Here is an 18,602-nt window from a genome sequence, read left to right as displayed (position 1 = left end):
GGTTTCATGCCAGGAAAGAGCACTACATATGCGATGTTTGCTCTGAGAGTGTTTTTGGAGTAATATAGAGAAGGTCAGAAGGAGTTGCATTGTGTCTTTGTGGACTTGGAGAAAGCATACGATAGGGTGCCTAGAGAGGAGTTGTGGTATTGTATGAGGACATCAGGAGTGGCAGAGAAGTATGTAAGAGTGGTACAGGATATGTATGAGGGTAGTGTGCAATGGTGAAGTCTGCAGTGGGAGTGACAGATCCGTTTAAGGTGGAGGTGGGATTACATCAAGGATCAGCTCTGAGCCCTTTCTTATTTGCAATCGTGATGGACAGGTTGACAGACAAGATCAGACAGGGGGCCCCAGGGACTATGATGTTTGCAGATGACATTGTGATCTGTAGTGAGAGTAGGGACCAGGTTGAGGATACCCTGGAGCGGTATGCTCTAGAGAAAATAGGAATGCAGGTCAGCAGGACTAAAACAGAATATGTGTGTGTGAATAAGAGGGAGGATAGAGGAATGGTGAGGATGCAGGGAGTAGAGTTGGCGAAGGTGGATGAGTTTAAGTACTTGGGATCAACTGTTCAGAGTAATGGTGATTGTGGAAGAGAGGTGAAGAAGAGAGTACAGGCAGGGTGGAATGGGTGGAGAAGAGTGTCAGGAGTGATTTGTAACAGACGGGTACCAATAAGAGTGAAAGGGAAGGTCTACAAGAAACTAGTGAGACCAGCTATGTTGTATGGGTTGGAAATGGTGGCATTGACAAAAAGGCAGGAGTCAGAGCTGGAAGTGGCAGAGTTAAATATGTTAAGATTTGCACTGGGTGTGACAAGGATGGTCAGGATTAGGAATCAGTATATTACAGGGTCAGCTCAGGTTGGACGGTTTGGAGACAAAGTCAGAGAGGCGAGATTGCGTTGGTTTGGACATGTGCTGAGGAGGAATGATGGGTATATTGGGAAAAGGTTGCTAAGGATGGAGCTGCCAGGTAAGAGGAAAAGAGGAAGGCCTAAGATAATGTTTATGGACGTTGTGAGAGAGGACATGCAGGTGGCTGGTGTGACAGAGCAATATGCAGAGGACAGGAAGAAATGGAAAAAGATGATCCGCTGTGGTGACTCCTAATGGGAACAGCTGAAAGAGAAGAAGATGGCAGGTATAGTTGTGGAGGTGGTCCGGGTTGGTAGATATAGAGGACAGCCTACAAGGGTGGTATATGACACATGTGGTAGGTAAACACCCTGGATGGTGTTTGTGGTCTGTGATGTGGAAGCTCCATGGGCCCCAATATGGACACAATGGGAACAAGCCTCCCACCCACTGCTAGCTACATCAGCAGTCCATGTCCTGAAGATGCCTGGCTTGGTGGCTGAGCAGGAGGAGCATGTGGACCCTGTGAATGTGTACTGGGTACCTCAAGGTGACGTAGCACATCCCACATGTGTCTGTGGAGCCCGCTATGGAACAGACCCTGGAACTGACCTCGGGGGACATGATCATGTCTGCATGTGCCCCCGGGGGCAACATTCCCTGAGTTGGTTCCACCTGAAGGTAATGCTGGACCAGTACATGAGGAGGCCCCATGATGGATCCCACATGCGATGTGGCCTGGTAACAATGGCAGATGAGTTTGGAGAGGTGGTTCTGCTGGCAGATATTCCCTAAACATGCTATTGTGTCACTGTTATAGAACATATGTGGGTAGTAATAGTCTACGCAATCCCAGAACATGTCCAACAGCATGCATAGATATCCCCAATAACACAGAATGTCAGATGTGCAGCAATCACAAGCAAGCATTCCACAGGCATATATGGAACCGTAGTGGCCCTGGGAATGGCATGCAGGTGAATAGTCTGTAACAGGCCAGCAGTGATAGTGTCCACACAGGGAACATGGCTACAAACACACAGTACAAAGTGTGTTACAATACAATACAATATCTGTCCCACTAGTTTGTAAGCTGTAGCCATACCTATTGAGTTGTGTGTACAGTTCGTTGTCGCTGATATGGTGGAGGGGTGAAAGGGATGTTTAGTAAGAACTGTGGTAACCCTGCTGTATGAGTTGCTCAGACCTGTTTCCATCTTTATTGTCTTTCAGGCAAGATGTCACATGGATGGCTCCCTGTGTACTTAGCTACATAGCTGCTGAGAATGAATTAATGGTAAACCACCTAATACAGCATTACCCTGTCCTATTTGGCCGGGCTGCCCCTGAGTAGCAGGAGCAGACCGCCTTGTGGAATTACCTAGTCTACAGAGTCAGTTATGTCAGACTGCACAACCGCAGTTATTACCAGGGCCGGCATCATTGTTCTGACCTGCTTTGCAATGTCTGTCGGTATGCTGCTGCAGTCCAGAGGATCACCTCGCAACAGGGGGGGGCCATGCCATCCATCCCCGACACATGTTGAGGAGCTCCTCACCAGCCTTGTGGCACCTGCCCGTCCACATATCCAACAACTGCCAGACGCCTTTGTGGAGGTGGGTGCTACCCACACACCGGCTGGGGAGCTTGCAGGTAAGGCCACAGGTCACATCTGTAGACCACTGTTGTGTATGCATCTGCATCTGTACAGGTAGATCATGCATATCTGACATGTCATAAATATAGGTTGTTGCTGCATAGTAGTGATAAACAGATGCACATACGTGGTATTATTGTGGACATGTATTGTTTATGTACTGTATTGCTGCACTCACCCTGTAGCAATGCCACAGGTGTGGCCAGTGACTCGCATCTCTCACCCTCTCATGTAGGTCCCTCCTGTATACAACCAAGGCAGCAGCCTGTAGCTGGTGAGTATGGTTTATGTTGATGCTTGCCAATACACTGGGCATGTAATGGTTATGGCATATTCCATGCACACATCTAACACACCTACCCAGAAGGCATGCTGTACATGTGCACGTATTGTCACTTTTAAAGGCACGGCATCACAGTGGTGACCATGATGGGGTATTGAAAGAGTATGTCAAACACCTACAAGATAACTAACATCCTATCATTGTGGGATGTGTCCACAGGGAGTAATATATTGGTGGAAAACATGGACGACAGTAGAGACATGTATGAAACATCACCCTTATACAGTGCAACAACAGTGTATATACCAGTAGTACAATGGCAACTGTTACAGAGTTGGCATAATGTATTACTGTGGTCAACACTAACAGCTGGGACTAGGCTGTAACATGTGGTATTCACTGTATGGGACACTGCAAACTGACACACATGTGAAGGCTTTACTTGCCAAGCATCTGCAAAAAGTCTGAAGGTGGGGAGGGGGTGTCAGCATGGCACATCAGTGCACTGCAGCAGGGATCCTAAGGATGCTAAGAATGGCTGTATCTGCACACAGTCAGGTTCAGGAACTGTGGCAGATGTACCCCACCCCCACAGCAATAGTGATGGCAGTGTGTGAACACCAAGGGATGTGCATATGAGTAGACCTTGCAATCATGCAGATTTGGGTGACCTGTGTAGGGCAGACTGAACATACACTGGCAAATGCAGATGGCCCATGCTAGTATACCCCTGTCAGGAGTACTGACTGCTGTAGTACACATAACAATAGGTGCAACAAACCGTCATGATAATGGCATGCATACATATGCACACAGAGTGTATTCATCATGGTCAACATCGACACACCTAACACATTCCATAGTCACTGCATGTAAATGTGCAGGAAATATGCCACATATCGGGCTCATGTACTGTTAATATATGCTATGATGTGATCCCATGGCAGATCAAGGAAGGGTGCATCATATCAATAAGGGTGTGTACACTCCCCATAGCCATGGTATTCTCTGATGGTTATCAGTGTAATAGTATTGGATTGGTCATGCGTGGTCCGCTGATGTTGAGATCTGTAAACCAGACATCAGGCATTCACAAATTACATCTGTCCACATATCATCCCAGGTATGTGATGCTGAAAAACATAGGGGCTGTGAGCATTAGAGCTGGAATAACTGACACTGTACTACATATTCAGCAATGGGTTGTACACCTCTGATATTTGGTGCACAGAACATGGCAGGGTGCAGAACAGGTGCACAGCAATACTGTGTACATGGGTGCAGTGGCATCCAGGGGAAGGGGCATCACCTACTAACACAGCACATGCATCACACACATGTATACTGTTGCTATCATGGATTGACTATAGCTGCACTGCATGCTGTTGTGTACAATATGTTATGCATGTTGACATATCGGTAATAAGAGGACTGTGTGTACTATCATTGTGCAACCTCACCTGTATATGTGTGTGTGTGTGTGTGTGTGTGTGTGTGTGTGTGTGTGTGTGTGTGTGTGTGTGTGTGTGTGTGTGTGTGTGTGTGTGTGTGTGTGTGTGTGTGTGTGTGTGTGTGTGTGTGTGTGTGTGTGTGTGTGTGTGTGTGTTGGTGGGTGGTTATTTTGTCTGTAGGGTCACTCAGGTGAAGTGGAGGGAGGTTGATGCATGTAGGATGTGTGTGTGCATGTGTGTGTGTTTGTGTGGGTGTCCATATATGCACATGTGTGATTGTGGGGTTGTTCAAATAGCAGTACTTCCCTTTGGGATTGTGCAGTACATGGACATGGACCAACACATGACACACCAGGAATACTTGTCGTATATGTAATCACAGGACAGCTGATAGTATAATAAGGTCTGTAGCATGGATCATGCATTGGGAGGGAAGGTAGACACCAGGTATACCCTTAATATCACATTCAGCAGAGAGGTGACCAACAACCCATGTATGCAGCTCTACAGATGCATTGGGAAATTACTAGACAACACCAGGGAGTGTATCCATATATTATAGTTGTCACATGATAGGTTGATACAGCAGCATATCTGGCATGTACTGAGCAAGACTTACACATGACACTCCAGTGTGTGAAATTATGGAGCGAACATAGTAGCCCCTCACATATAGGGGCCATGCTCATGATTTTCGGACATACACAGGGTAAACACTGAATGACAGCAGTGAGGCTATGTAAAACCACTCCACTCAGGTCTGGGAGGTAAAGGAATAACAAGTCTTGTGTTGTGATCACTTGTCTAAGCATTTAGAGGAATGATATGTTAATGAGTGGTATCAATGAGTGTATGTTACCAAGTGTGATGCAGGATGGAGAATGCGTGGGAATAAATGTAGGACTATCTGTAAAGTCACAGACAGGTAGGTATTAAGGTGATGTGTGTGTATGTGTGTGTGTGTATGTGTGTGTGTGTGCGTGTGTGTGTGTGTGTGTGTGTGTACTGTTATGCAATGCTGTTAAGGTGCATTTCTTGTTTTGCCCCACAGGTGGCGAGGTGGGTCAGGGTCCCTCCTGCAAGCAATGTGATGTTGGTGTTCATACAGACACCGAAGATGATGATAGTACTGTTGAGGCACCAGTGGGGTTGTCAGGGGCTGAAACAGTGCCATCATTTGACATCCCCCTTTTAGCCACCCCAACCCCGCACACAGTTTCAGTGCTTATACATACCTAATCACCAGTGGCTATAGCGAAGAGACAGCTGGCATTTGGTGGCAGTGCACAGGAGAGTGTGGTAACCATGCCTACTGTGTCTGGTCACAGAAGGCATAGCAAGATGTCCAGCAGGGCACCACATAGACAGAAGTCTCAGGGTGCTTGTGGTAGGGCCACTGGTCATCATGCCCCTGGTAGACTCACCGCAACTGGTACGAACAGGTGCATGTTTCAAGCTGTCATGCTGGCACAGGCACTTATGGAACATTACACCAGACAGTGCCTGAGGTTGGAGAGGGCAACTCACATCTGCAAGCGACAACTTTTGTGAACTCTCTGGTGCCATCCGTACTTATACTGAGCTTATGGATACATGGTCTGGTGAGATGATGGCCATCTTTGACTGTGGTTTGTCCATGTTTGAATGTGTGGTGGGAGTGCAGCGATGGCTGCATGGATGTAGGCCAGCAACACCAACAGCTGGCAGTCAACGTGGCTATGATAGGACACCAAGGGGCTCCTGTAGTAGCAGCACCAGCTCTGTCACTGTGGGGAGGTGCTGTCCACATCACACCATAGCAGGCCATGAGCACATGGTCCTGGCCAGTTCCAGGAGCGACCTGGTTCCAGCAGACATCTGTCATCATCAGGGGAGAGTAGCACATTGAGGCCTGTACCTGGACATGCCCATGGAACCCCTGGCAGGCACAGTCCACATTTCCCTGGCCAGAGGCAGTGAACTGCACACCTTGCCAGGTATGGTCTGCAGCTGTCCATAAACACCTGTGTATGGCAGCCACATTGCAGAACTCTGTGCATGCATACCCACACACTATATGAACACACCTAGGGCAACCCCATACTTATACACACCACAACACCATGCCCAGTTCACCCCATTACACCTCTCACCCACATACATGGTGGCAAATGTATGGTCTCTGGCAAAACAACAACACACCCTGTGCATATGATGATACCTGTGCCACATCCTTGTCATCGATAACATCGATGCAGGGACAGGTTAATATGGTTCTGATGCACACGGTGACTGTACTGCAGTGTGCCAATATACTGCAGTGTAACATGTTGTCAGGAGTAAAGTTTAATGCATACATGTCAGGTAGTGTAGCCATCCAGGAATTATGCATTATAGCTTTTAGTAACACTGGTTGATTATGGTCTCCATAATGTTATCCATGTGTGTTGTAGGTATACGTGTGTCAGCAGGAGGATGGTCTGCAGTCATATTCCACAAGGGGTATGGCACTGTGGTGACACCATGGCTGTGACATATCTGGAGTACAGTTGAACACGTCACAGGTTTGTAGAACAGTTATTTCCTGTGCCACATGGACAGGTGATCTGCTGGGATGTGTATAATCTGCAACCTGATGTTGACCCATCCACATACATGCACACTCTTACTTGGCAACACCGGGACTAGACCCCTACCTAGGTATGTAGTGCTACTGAAGTGTGTGGCTTTTATTGCACACACCACACAATGTGTAGGGTGAGGTGTGTTCCAGGTTACATGGTACATGCTGAACATCCCCAGACATGCACAGTATGCTAATGGGGATGTAATTTGTGTATATGGACAATACATAGTGTGACATACCTTCATATAAACATTAACAGAAACATAACAGTCAGACACACATCTGAGAGACCTGGGCATATCACTGCTAACTAACTTGACTGTTTGTCCAATGTGTTACAAGTAGGCTGCACACAGCACATGCATAACTGGGCTGGATTGTGGTATCAGTTACCTGTATGGTTGATGGTGACAGTGGTAACCCTAAAGCGGTTCATGGGACATATACCGAGTGTACCTTAGTGTAATGACAGTGTACACAGCATCTACATCCCCTCATGGATATTGGACTCCCTGAAACCCACAATGACACTCTGACATACCCACCATCACACATTGCCCATGACTGTGATACAACCCATTGTATATCCCAACAGTGGTACTACAGGGGTATGCATCCACTGCACATGCCACAGGCATAGTAGGGTGTTGCATTGTTATGCCTCAGCTATGGGCAGCAACAACACTATCTGTACTACTGTGTGGCAATGGGTATTGTAATAGGATTATGTGACCTCAGAATGCTGTACCCTACAGATATACAGATATGCACACATGCACACACTTGCCAGAACTCAATGGGTATCCTAAGCCTATCACCCCATTTGTACAACACTGTTGTGCTGGTACTGCAAGGATCATGTAGCTGGTAGGGAGAGGAGCGTAACAGGGCACATGTAATGTCCCATACAGCAGCAGCCACAGCTGACTATGGCAATGGGTGTTGCAGTGGTTGTGAAGGCCCTCATGGAATTCCCAAGTACAGGTGTGTTAACACACAGACACTGCTATACTCAGTAATGCACATGTACACATGTGTTAGTACTGGGGTGCATTTCTGCAGGTGATCATAGCTGTGTACCTAGCTATTGTCCATGGAGAGATGGGTTGTGTAGGGAATGTGTGTACAGTGGTATCCTGCCACCCGCCATGTGGCAGCAGGCAATTTATCGACAGACACCACTGTGGTGACCCTCAGGGTGAGAGTGACATGCATCAGCCAATCCTCTGGGTGCCTCCTGCACATGGCCACTGAGGTGATCAAATTGACATCTATGCAACATATATTACAACACATGGTTAGTGTCTGTGATGGAGACCTGTACCCAAGCATGCTCTGTTGACTGTGGTAGAGTAGTGTTGGTACTCATGGCATGTGGTTTGTAAAGGGTGTTGTCTCCTATATGTGTCAGTTCTTACACAGCTGGACAGACATGTCAGTGTCAATCAAGCATAGATTGCCTGTACATATCCCAGCTGGATACCTGCCATCTACACATCTGTACAGGGAATGACAGTCATCAGCTTGGCAAGTAGCTATGCAGTATGATGAATGTGTTGACAGACAGACATTTGATAACAATATGTATGCCATAACTGCATGTTGGAAGCCCACACTAACATGTGCTGTACAGATGGTAGTCTACAGTTACATTCCACATGTCAGATCATTATCCAGTAGGGGATATATACTGTGACACAGGTCACACACCAGGGATATAACAGGGAGACCTCAGAGTCCAGCTATGCCTGCAAGTGTGCCTGTTGTTGGTACCACATTTAGCACTCTACTCTTGCCTGGGAAAACACTGTTAACAGTAGTACCAACATGATACACTACATGCCAATGTAACAACATGTACCCTGGGCTACTACCCCTGTACATAACACATTCACACAGATAGCAGTGCTGTACAGGCCCCATATACTTGTGTGTCCTAGACATGACCCTCACACCCCTTGCTACCTTAATGACAGCACATAGGTGCATGTATTGTACATGGCATTACATACACTTATTACAGATGTCATTACCTTGCTATGTCATCAGACTGGGTAGTGTGAACCATTCTTAGCAGGTATCAACATTGCTACAATATAACAGCTAAGCTAATTTGCACACTGGTAAGCAAAGCCTACACTGTGTAAGCGCCTGTACATTTACCCCTAGCTTAGCATCACTTAGCTCCGCACAACCCCAAGCTTAAAGCTGCTCAAAATTGCCTTAACCCCTCTGTATCTGACAGCCCTTGTTCTGCCCAGCAAGAAAAAGGAACAGCCCTTGCAGATCTTGAACCCATGACCCTATACACTATAGTCACAACACTTAACCACTATGCCAGGATCACTAGGAAGACAGCTGTTGTTTTATCAATATATCTGTCAAAACACATAATGAGTAGTATTGAACAAATGCCTTTACTTCCACAGTTGTGTAGTACTTGCTATTAATATGAATGTTGCATCACATATGTTGTTTAATCATAATGTACATATATCAGATACATACGGTGAGATATAGCTGGGAAGATATGTTTACACATGACAGGAATATGGATATACATATATACATATGTTGATACATGTCTACATGTACATGCACATGTATATTCATACATATGTCTGTATACACATCTGTATAGTGCATCATATATATGGCCATGTTTAGATCTCTTTGTATATATATATATATATATATATATATATATATATATATATATATATGTATATATAGATAAATGCATATATAGATATATATGTATGCACATCCTATGTGTGCAGATATGCCTATTTATGTAGATATATATGTAGACATCTATAACTATATGTGCATACATATCTATTCTGATATACTTATTACAGTCAATATATATGTAGACATCCATACGTATATGTTCATATGTGTCTATATCTGTATATGTGTAAACATATATTCCTGTGTATATGTATATATTTGAGTGTTTACATATATATATATATATATATATATATCTATATATATATATATATATATATATATATATATATATATATATATGTATATATATATATATATATATATATATATATAGATATATATATATATATATATATATATTTGCACACATATATATATATATATATATATATATATATATATATATATATATATATATATATATATATATATATATGGGTCCCCTTCACATGGTCGACAGTTCATATGATCGACACTCATTTGGTCGACAGTTCATTTGGTCGACAAGCAGATTTGCCCCCTTCCCCAATGTTATGCAACCCTGGAGTTGATATATATAGTTAGGGGGGTGTGGAGGGCAAATGAACTGTCGACAAATGAACTGTCGACATATGAACTGTCGACCATGTCAGGTAGACCCATATATATATATATATATATATATATATATATATATATATATATATATATATATATGTATATATATATATATATATATATATATATATATATATACATATATGTATGTCAATATGTATATGTGTATATATCTATATAGATATATGGATAATTATATGTAGATATATGTTCACCATATGTCCAGAACATGGAGTGGAGTCCTACCTCAGCTCCAATAGTCTCAACCTCTTAATGCAAGGGGATGTCAGGTATGTATTGCAGGTATATGTGTAGATTGTTGCTACTGTAATAGGAGTTGTCTTAGACGTGTGTGGGAGGACACATCTGCTTTTAACATGTTTGCCATTGGCTACTGACAGACATCCTAAGGACATCATAGTACAGTACAACTGCTAGCACAGTAATGATCCTGTGGACTACAGCAGAGATATGGCCAATAAATGTCGACAGTCTGACACACTCTGGTCAGCCCAGAGGCATACACAGAATCCCTTAGTGCAAGACATGTGGACCAAGCCTGCCAATGTGCATGGTAACACACACACCCTGTTAAACTGACATTACTCCAAATGCAGAATAGCAATACTTATATTCTGTAGTCATGTCAGGCACATCCCCTCCTGTTTGTTGGCCTGTTTCCACAGTGTATGTGTTAGAGGTAAATTCCAAAGCCTCCTGTTATGCTGTTTGCCAAACTCCAGATCTAGGTCCTGCTCACAGTGAACGAAAAGGCCCAACACCAACATGATGTTCCTAGATATTGGAATGTGTTTCCATACAATTGGCTATGGGAATGTTACCACAGCTGTTCCACATGCAATCAGTTAGAGGAGGGCTGCAATCCATGCAGAAGCCATCAGCTGATCATGAGCATCACTTACAAAACACAAGCTGCTGCCTAAGCAAAGTAGGTATAGTTCTCCACATCCACCAGAGAGGGAGTGAGAAAAACAGACAGAGACAAAGTAAGTCAGGGATGGGGTGGAAGAGTAAAACCTAAGCATGTTTGTGTCATACACCTACCAGTACAGGGTTTCAAACCCCTAACTGACTATGCATTGTTATCACGTCTCTGCAGGTATTGCATGTGCCACATAGCTTACATGTTGATGAGCTGACCACACGTTTATGTGAAGGTGAGTGACATCTGCAACAGTGATATGGTAGCGATACAGTAGGTGTAGTACTCGTACCTGTCCACATGAACAGGTGCCAGTGTCAACACAGCCACACTCTCTCAGTGACTCACACACATTGACACACTTGGCAGGGTCAGGAATACACTTCCTAGCTAGTTAGTTTGCCATAATACAGTAATGTGCAGGTATCACATGCACCACAGGGGTTTTCCGGAGTTTATATGGGCAAAGGGTATGTGAAGGTGTCTGACATCAGTCAGCATGCTGCCATATGCCAATGGGAGTTATAGTGAGTGTGAATGTGGTCGAAAGCATCATGCACAACACACACAAACACAGGGTACCAGTACTGACATGCATGTGTGCATTGCTTCATGGGTGTGTAGTGGTTGACTGTGCCAGAAGGTTGTACAAGGCTAGGTGAAGGGTATACCTTGGCATCAGGCCACATGAAAATGGTCTGCAGTGTGGCTCAGGGATGTAGTGTCTGGAGTGGCCCACACAGGTGGGTATTGTATTCACTATCCAGTCACCTGGGTAATTATTGGGTGTGGCCATTGCTGTGCAATGCTTGCCATGTATGTGTTCTTTAGTCCATGACATGGATGCTGTCTGGGATGTGCACACGTCTCACATGCATGTACAGTGATATGTGGAACTGTACCTGGGGTGTCTGTTCCATGTTGTGCACACAGATTGTCATCAGCAGATGTAACAGTCCTGGCCTCATGCAACGGGAACTGGTAATGGACAGCAGTTTGACCCTGCACCTCCATTGATAGCATGATACAGGTATTCCCTGCTGTCACTGGCATCTGTCCATACAGGGCATGTGTTTAAGGCATGGTATGTCCTTTGTGGGTCACATTTGATGGCACCACAGGTGTTGCAGGCATCCAGTGGGGAACATAGGGAAGGCACATTGTCTGCATGTACGTGCCTATTGTACTGATGGACAGGGTGCCATGCCCTCTGTAGTCCACTGTAATCACGCCATGGTTACTATATGAGAGTAATATGCAGGGTACTACCAACATGGTGGTTGCTGCTTAGGCAAGTGTGTTTGTGTATGAGACATGGGGTAAGAGTGTTCTCTGGGTAATACAAGGGTTGCTAACTTTGTTCACCAGGCCTCGATGTCAAATGTAGGGGTATGAATTTTCACCCCAGCCTCTCACTTATTTCACATTTGTTATCCTTGTAAGGTGGACATTGTGACATATAATAGGGCCACCGTATACGAAATTTGCAAAGTCTGCTCCACAATGAGTCCCTACCTCCACACAGGATACAAATGACAAACACACACACCTGCCATGTCTGAGATTAGAACTCCTACCTAACTAGTTTATTACACTACAGCATTACACATTTATAGGATGCGCCACACAGATTACTAAAGTACTTCTTCCCCAAAGGTGTATTTCACTGAGAATAACATGAGCAGGCTTGCCAAAGAATGTCAATTGAGGTTGTAGTGACTGTGAATGGCCCCAAAAGTATTGCACCCTACACAAAGAAACACACACACAAACATCAACACTTGCCATGTGAGGGAATAGAGCCCCTACCAAAATACTATATCACACTAAACATTACACTGTCATAGGACACTCCACAGAGATTACTGGGCAATTTATTTCCCAAAGATGTATTTCACAGTGAATGGCATTAACAGACTTGTCAAAGTAGAGCATTTGAATTGTAATGAGTGTGACTAGCCTAAAAAACATTGCTTTCTACACAGACAAAGAAACACACGCACAGGTATTCACACTTGCCATGTGTGGGAATAGAATCCCTACCAAAGTATAATATCACACTACAGCATTATACTATTATGGGATGCACCACAATGATTACTAGGCTACACCTTTCCCAAAGGTGTATTTCAATGTGAATGACATCAGCAGCCTTGCCAAGGTAGGGCATTTGAATTGTAGTCAGTGTGACTAGCATAAAAAGCATTGCAACTACACAGACACACACAGTTGCCATGTCTGGGATTAGAACCCCTACCTAACTGGTTTATCGCACTACAGCATTATGCAGTCATAAGACGTGCCACAGAGATTAATGGGGTACTCCTTTCCCAAAGGTTATTTCAAAGTGAATGACATTAGCAGCCTTGACAAAGTAGAGCATTTGAATTGTAGTGAGTGTGACTAACCTAAAAAGCATTGCTCCCTACAAAGACACGCAAACACACCATTGCCATGTGTGGGATTAGAACTCCTATCTAATAACACTACAGCATTATGCAGTTATAGGATGCGCTATGAAAATTACTGCACTATTTCTTTCCCAAAGGTGTATTTCAAAGTGAATGACATCAACAGCCTTGCCAATGTAGGGCATTTGAATTGTAGTGAGTGTGACTAGCCTAAAAAGCATTGCTGTCTACACAGACACACAAACAGCTGTCATGTCTGGAATTAGAACTCCAATCCAACTGGTTTATCACACTACAGCATTATGCAGTTATAGGATGCACCACAGAGATTACTAGGCTATGCCTTTCCCAAAGGTGTATTTCACGGTGAATGACATCAGCAGACTTGCCAAAGTGGGCATTTGAATTATAATGAGTGTGACTAGCCTAACAAGGCATTGCTCCCTACACAGTCATGCACACAGTTGCTATGTCTGGGATTTGAACTCTGACCTAGCTAGTTATCACACTACAGCATTACACATTATAGGACATGCCATGGAGATTACTGGGCTGCTCTTTTCCCAAAGGTGTATTTCACAGTGAATGACATCAGCAGGCTTGCCAAAGTAGGGTATTTGAATTGTAGTGAGTGTGACTAGCCTAAAAAGCATTACTTCCTACACAGACAAAGAAACACACACACAAGCATTCACACTTGCCATGTGTGGGAATAGAACCTCTACCAAAGTACAGGTGTTAGCACAGATATTCAGACACGTGTACTGTTATATGCTGTGATGTTTTATGTCCTCAAGTACTGTTAGGTGGGCAGTTTTGCTCACAGTGATGTCCTGGGGAACACAGGGTGAATGCAACTGTGTCCAGTATTGTAGTCAAACACCTACATATTCATGGAAAGTTATGCCATTCTGGAGGGGGAGCTGCAGACACTTGCTGCTGGGTCTGTGTATCCAGTTCAGCACCTTGGTACAGTGCTGGCAGAGGATCCCATACTTGTACATCCATCGACATGACAGTATGGCCTTATCATGCTGTGCCAGTACTTCACAGCTGTACAGATTCACACAGGTTACCCAGAGGCAGGGGTCATAAGTCAGGACATTACCCCTATTGTGGTGTACGGACAGGTTTGTAGCCACCCATTTTTGTGTTTATAACCTGATCTGCTATATTTTTTTAATTTTTTATAGGGTATCCTCTCTCCACAAACATTTTTATCAGTATGTTGACCTCTTTTTAAAAAGTTTTGTCACTACTTATCATGCGACTAGCTTTAATGAGCTGTCCTTTAAACACACTACTATTTTTCATGAAAGTAGGGTGAAAACGTGTGTAGTGAAGATAGCTATTACTAAACATTGTTTTCCCATATATACTGCTAATAAATTAAAAAATATAGCAGATCAGGTTATAAATAGAAGGAACATTGATTTTCCTCCAATTTTAACATTTGGTTTTACAGTTGACAAGCAGAAGAATGAAAACAATAACAAAAACAATAATAATAGGAATTATGTGGGCATGACTTTGGCTTTCCCAATTCCAATGAGCTTTGAGGGTGAAATTATAAGAAAGATAATTCAAGACAACTGGAAAATTATTCTAGGAAATAAGAAATTAAGTGAAATAGTAGGAGAACAACCTCAAGTTATAAAAAAAAAACAAAAAAAACATGAGCTGAAAGGGTTACTTGAAAAAACTCCCAGAGATAGGGAAATAATGGGTTAAGTCCCTTGAGTACATTTCCTTGTCAGAAATGTAAACAGTGCAGGTTTATTTACCCAGGTAGTCAATATGCATTTAAACACAAAAACTTTGAATATATACCCAAACATAGATAATTTTTGTTATAGTAAGGGTTTAGTATATCTGGCACTTTGTATCTGCAACTGTTTTTATGTAGGAAAGACAAGTAGAACCTTAGGGTATCGTATTAGTGAACATGTCTGAGCTATCAAACGTTATGATGTTAACAATCCTTTAGCTAAGCATTGCAAGGAATCTGCTTGTTTTAAAAAGTTTTACTTTTTAGTACTGGAGAATGTTGATTCACAATTATTTGTGCAAGAGTATAATAATTATTTCAAATTTTTAGAGCTTAAGTGGCAAATTTTCCTGAGGCCAGATGCCTTTCCAGGAATTAATGACACGATTTCCATCAAAAGTTATTTAAGATATTTATGTGTTTAGCATACTGTCTTGCCACTATGAAAAAACAAATGGGCACTTTAAACTTTTTATGCTTAATTGATACTGATAATCGATTGGATGACTCATGTGTACTGCTTATTGCTTAAGTATATACGTAACATGGTTTTTATAGATGTTTGTATTCTGAAAAAGTTCCATAAGTAAAGTGAATGAAAGCGCTAAATTACTTCTGTGTGGTGTGATTTTTATTGATGCTGAACTGCTGAACTGGTCCTTTTGGTGTTTTTGGATTTTTGTTAGGCTTATGGGTCTATAGTTCCGAGGGTTGTTTAATGGACTCCCTTTGTGCAAGGGGATTACAGCTGCTCTTCTCCATTCTATTGGAATAAAGTCAGTGCTCATGCTGTGGCTAAAGAGAGTGCCAAGTGGATCCACTAGGTCATGTTTTACTTTGTTTATTAAGCAGCCTGAGATGTTATCTGGTGCCATAGAGGCCATGTTTTGGCCTTGGAGAGTGTGGATATGACCTGCTCATTTGAGATACTGGGGAGAGGACAGGTGTTGGGTATGCTTTGGTGTGTGGCTAGTGGAGACAGTGGGATAAAGTTTGTGCCAAACTCTGTCAGTTAATGCATTGGCAATTTCCTCAGGTCAGTGTGAGTGCTACTATCCACTAAGAGTTCAGCATATAGCTGGGTATTCCCTTTTAGATTCTGGATGCAGCTAAAGAATGCCTTGTAATTGCCTTTAGCTAGGGAAGCTAATTTAGCCTTATAACTAGCATTAGAAGACTTTGCCAGATATCTGATTTTCTTGTTCAGGCTGTGGAGGGTACTTTTTCTCTGCTAAGTTCCTTCTTGTTCTTAGATATCAGTTTCTTCCTTTTGTTATTTAACCTATTTATACTCAAGGTCCACTGGGGTGGCTTGTTTTTATGGCACAAATTGGTTTTGATCCTGTCAGGTACAGCTGAGCCAATACAGTAGTTTAAGTGACACTGTTTGGATGTGTTAACAGGGGGGTTGAAACATTTCAAACCGTCACTTAGCAGGCTATGGTTTGTTTTGGAGAAGTTTCTCATTTTTGTTGCCCCTGTGGAGGTGTCAGGTCTGATCATTGTTTTGAACAAGACAGCTATATGGTCTAACCTTACTTTGGAGTTCCTGTGGAACATAACAAAGATGCTGAATAGACAAAAGGAGTAAATGAAAGAATATGAAGTTCAATTGCACAGGATATGAAATGGAATAAATTAGCAGCCAGAGAAATTGAAACAGAATTAAGAAAAGCTCCTAAATGGAAAACCCCAGGCCCAGTTCCAGTACCTAACTTCTGGATAAAACATTTTTACTTGAAGATTTATCCATGAGTAAAAGCTATTTATATGTACACCCCTGAACAGATGCCAACCTGGGTAACAACATAAAAAAACAATACTTTTTCTTAATTGTGATTTGCAAGATATCTTAAAAACTAAAGACCAATAGCTTGCCTTCCAACAGTTTATAAACTATACACTGGAGGTGATGCTGACAGAGTTTATAGAAACTCAATAATGGCAATACAACAAAAGGGTAGCAAAAGAAAGTCATATGGAACATAGGATCATTTGTTTTTAAATAAAGTCATAATGGAGAATTATAAAAAGGGGAAGAATCTAAGTATGGATAGACTACTAAAAAGCATTTGACAACATCCCATATTCATGAATAAAAAAAGTGCTTACAAATGTGTAAGATTCACCCTACATTGACAGATAACCTTACAGTCACCTTAAACAGTGGCAAGCCACTTTGCAGCTAAGCCATGATAAAGGACATATTATTATTCCAGAGATAAAAAAACAAAGGGGGGTATTCCAGGCTAACTCTTGTAACCGCTGCTCTTTTGTCTTGTCCTTAACCCATTAAGCTGTCTACTTAACAAATTAGGTCAGGGTAAAATTTGGCTCCCAGAAAACAACAAAGTGTAAAGACTTCTCATCTTCTTTTTATGGATGATTTAAAACAATATGGTTGAGGAACGTGAAGCACAACTACAAGTGGTCAAAACTTTCTTAAATTATAAAATGAATGGCATTTGGCCTAGATAAATGTGCAAAAGCAACCATTAAAGCAGGAAAACTGCAGCAACAAGAAAATATCATTATTTGACAGGAGTTTGATATAAAGGAACTTGAGCAAGAGGAAGCATATAAATATTTGGGAATTGAATGATCGACAATAAAACATGAACAAATGCAAATAAAACTTAGCAAGTAATAGTTTAGAAGAGTAAAATTAATACTGGAAACAGCTCATACATCTAGGAACAAAGTTCAAGCTATAAAACAATTTCCTCTTCCTGTTCTAACTTGCAGTTTTGTGGTGATTGACTGGCCCCAAAAAGTATTGGATCAGTTGGACAGGAAAACAAGAAAGGTGCTTCATGCTTATCAAATGATTTATAAAAATTAGTGTATACCAAGATTATTTATTCCCCTTCTGAAGGAGTTATGAGCCTCCTCAAAATTGATTCCATATATAGATCTACAATTGTAGGACAGCATACATATTTCTGAACTCACAAAATCCAAATATAGAGAAAGTTTTAAAACATGAAAAGAACAAGTCTAAGGTGACTTCCCTGCTTATTTTAGCAGAAGCATATCGATGTCAAGCAGGACTGGAAATCAAACCAGAAGTAGATAAAAATCAGATACCAAATGAATGTACCAAAAAAACAAATATAAGGTGAAGGATCATATGAGAAGGCAAGAACTGTGGAAAATGCATAAATGTAGTTACAAGTACAGAAAACTTCTCAAACAACCTCATGTTGATCAGGATTTAATGCAGGAATGGTTAAGGAGAGGTGAGTTTAAACCAAAAGATGAAAGTTTAATTTTGGCGGCCCAGGATAG

Source organism: Protopterus annectens, chromosome 6.part0 (assembly GCF_019279795.1).
Source record: "Protopterus annectens isolate FY-2018-M chromosome 6.part0, PAN1.0, whole genome shotgun sequence".
NCBI classification, from domain to species: domain Eukaryota; kingdom Metazoa; phylum Chordata; order Ceratodontiformes; family Protopteridae; genus Protopterus; species Protopterus annectens.
The sequence above is the reverse complement of the archived record's forward strand: the minus strand, read 5'-3'. Positions refer to the sequence as shown.